Below are 3,928 nucleotides of genomic sequence, written 5' to 3' on the forward strand. Positions count from 1 at the left end.
CTCCTGACTCTAGGGCCAGCATTCTATCCACTGCCCCAGCTAGCTGTCCTTAACCCCTTCATTTTAAAGATGAGGAAATGGAGGTTTAGGGACTTGTGACTCACCCTGTGCTACATGGCTAGTAATGGTTTGGGGCAGGTCTGCCTGACTCAAAGTCCAGAATTTTATCCACTAACCTATGCTGCTTCTAAAGAAATAAAGGAGAAATTGGGATCCTTTGACCAACAAGATGAAGAACTAGATTTTTTTTCCCCTCCAACCTCTCAAGTTCCCCCTCCCCCACAAGGGAATTATGTAGCAGAGATAAAGCCATGTCAGTTGTCTCCATGATCTGGGAAAACAAGGATTCAAACATTGATAAGGACTCATGTGTTAACAGAAGAGAAAGCCTTAACACCTTGCCAAGCTATGGGAGAGTTAAATGAATTAAAGAACTCAACTCTATACCAACCACTGTGCCCTCCAATTTTTTATAGATCTCAATGGCAGACATTTGCTCAGGCTATAATAGCAGTGGAAGCACTTTGTGCACTAGACCAGAGAATGCATGCACACGTGACAGTGGTGCGTGTGGGGGGAGGGGGGTTGTTCACTGGATGGCACTGGACTAAAACTGAGGGAAAGAGCCCAGCGCCTAGTTTGTGCTAGTTCTATCCCCTGGGGAGTCACTTGAGGCAGAGGCTGGTGAATTTTGAATTGCCTGGTACTAGAGGAGATTGAGATGCTTTGAGATCTAGCCCCCAGGAAAACTACCATCAGAGGAGAGGGAGTCAGAAATTGAGCAAAAGGGGGAAAAATAGAAAATAAAAGACTGAAGTTAAGATCTCAGGAGGAGGAAATCTCCGACTTTGAGGATAAGCAGACCAACTGAGATGTAAGATATTAATAGCAGAAGGAAATATGTGTTCCATACCAAGTAAAATAATTCGGGTGATCTATGAAAAAGTATTTCAAAACAATGGAAAATGAACAGATATCTCATGGGATAGATGATGCTAGGGATTCTGAAGAGAGTGTGGAGCTACCACAGGATGTGCCGGAATGGTTTAAAAGAGAAATAAACAATTATGAAAGTTTATGGAACCAAAATTTGTCACCTGCATAGCAGAAATAATTGACGGAATAGAAAAACTTGAATCTGTAGTGGCAAGTGTCAACAAAGAAACAAAAGAGAGGGAAGCCAATTGGTAATGCAAATACATAGAAGAAAAGGACAATTTTGAAAAAGAGAAGCAAAAAGTATAACATTAAAGGAAAGAATGATCTCCATGTAAGCAAAACATATTGTTTTCAAAGAGAGAATACATACACATGTTAAGTATTATAGGTCTCAAATAAGAACACATCAAGTAAAAAAACAACTGAACATTTAAATACAAGAAATAATACAAGAAACACCTTGAATAAGGTCACCTCCAAGCATAGACCCTCTGCCTCAAGAAAAAAATGTTTGATCACCTTCTCAGGAAAGGAAAGGCAACCCAAAGGTAGGGCAAGCTCTCAGGCTCACTTAGTTGGACTTATGTTCTATGTCTGGATGGCAAGGGGGAGGTCACCACCCATTCTCCACCCCTTCATGTCAAGCACTTCTGAACACAGAAAACAAAGTATCAATAGAAAAAAATCATAGTTTAACATTAGATTCCTGCCATAGGGCAATATCCTTTCAATCAACTTGTATTTCAAAGAGAGAGGAGCAACAGAAAAAAAGTGGGTCAAAAGACAAGATTTACAAGGCAATAATAAATATTGTTTAGAAGAGGAAACTCAAAATAGGTACCTCAAAAGTTTTAATTCCATAAGGAATACAGAGAATAGAGGACTGAATAAATAAAAGGGCCATGAACCAAAGAACAAGATCTATAATATACATAAAAGGAAGATTAATAATAAAGAGAATGAGGGAAAGGACATTTCTTTAGAAAAAAAAGGCACAGGAAAGGAAATTTTAAAAAAACCAAATGAACAAAACAAGTTGAAGAGGATAGAAAGGCAGACACTATTTGATTATTTAATGGAGAAGAAAAAAAGAGGGGAGGAATTAAATAACAAGATAAAAGTAAGAAAGAAAAAGGAACTAATAAGCAAAACTCTAAGAGCAGAGAAAGAGGTAAAAAATAAGAAGGAGGGACTTGAGAGCAGAAAGAGAGAAAGAGAGCTGGTAGGAATAGAGTCACCTTAAAATAGATTATGCTAAAATTAGAGAAAAGACCATTACTATGTTACAGCAGAAGGGGGGGGGAGAGGGGGAAAATATTCTAATTTTGAAAAAAAAAAACCAACTCTGGAGATAGAGAAAAATACAAACCTAACTCTCATAACTTAAAATGCGAATAGATTCAACAATCCAAGAAATGAAAAAAAACGACAGATTGGATAAGAAAACAAAACCCTAAAATCTATTGCTTACACAAAACATGTTTTAAAAACAAAGATATATACAGAATAAAATGAGGGAGTAGAAAAAATTTTTCTGCATCAAGTGATTCCAAAAAGTCGGAGCTGCAATCATGCTATCAGATAAAGCAAAAATAAACATTCAAAACATAAAATGGGATAAACCAAGAAACTACATTATGCTTAAAGGAATCCTAGACAACAAACAAATATCAATATTAAACATATGGAAATTGCTGCTTGTAAATTAAAATGCTTATAGAGCAAAAAGGAAAAAAATATAAGCATATCTCCTCCAATTACTTAGCATCTAAATTCCTAAAGGAAACATTAACTGAACTACACAAATACATAGATAACACAATGATGACAGATTTCAATGTTCCCTCTTAGTTCTGGAAAGTCTGAAGGAAAGAAAAACAAAAGGAGGAAATGTATAACTGAACAAAATCCTACTCTCTAGAGTAGAGCTGAAAGATTCATGGTGTCTCTTAAATGGGACTGCAAAAGAATATAAGCAGCTTTCAGCATCACATGGAACTTTTTTTTTTAAGCGATTGGGGTTAAGTAACTTGCTTAAGGTTACACAGCCAGTTATTTCTGGGTGTGGTGCTAAGTATCAGAGCCCGGATTCGATCCCAGGTCATCCCGAATCTGGTGCACATGCTCTTACTTGCTGAGCCACCTGGCTGCCCCATCACATGGAACTTTTACAAAAAACTGACCACATATTAAGGCACAGAGATAATGCAAACGAACATTAAAAGGTCAGAAATAGTAAATGCATTGTTTATAAACTGTAACACGACAAAAATAGTAATAAGTTCAGAGACTACAAACAAAAAACAGACATAAATGAAGATTTATTTGAGAGGCAGAGAATAAATCATCAAAACATTTGATGATTATGTAAAAGAAAATGATAATGATGAAACACCATAACAAAATTTCTGGGAAGTAGCTAAAGAAGTCCACAGAGGGAAAATCATATTCCTATAAACATACATTAGTAAAATAGAAAAAGAAAGAATTATTGAGATGAATAAGCATTTAAAAAATTAGAAAGTCAACAAAAATAAAACTAAAATAAATTCAAGAGAGAATCTGTTTACTGAAGAAATAGATAAACAGGATATTTATCTATATATTATAACAGCAAAAGTTGGCTCTTTGAAAAGACAAATAAAATTGATAAACCATTTGCTAATCCAATTAAAAAGAAGAGAAGAGAAAATCAAGTCAACAAAATGGTAAATGAATGAAGAGGAATCACAACAAAATCAGAATAAATGAAAATAATAATCAGAAATATTATACACAGTTACATCCTAACAAAACTGAGAACACAAAAGAATAGAGAAATACCTCAAAGATGTAAATTGCCCAAAGAGGCAGCAAATCCAACCGAGATCTTAAATAACTCAATCTCAGAATAGGAAATAGAACTAGCTGTAAAGGAATTGTAAAGGGAAAAAAAACAACCTGATTCTGATGTTTTCACAGGAGAATTCTATTAAACTTTTAAAGAATA

This window comes from Petaurus breviceps, unplaced genomic scaffold (genome assembly GCF_028583685.1).
Source record: "Petaurus breviceps papuanus isolate PSGF00001 unplaced genomic scaffold, PetGlider_PUasm1.0 185, whole genome shotgun sequence".
Classification (NCBI taxonomy): Eukaryota; Metazoa; Chordata; class Mammalia; order Diprotodontia; family Petauridae; genus Petaurus; species Petaurus breviceps.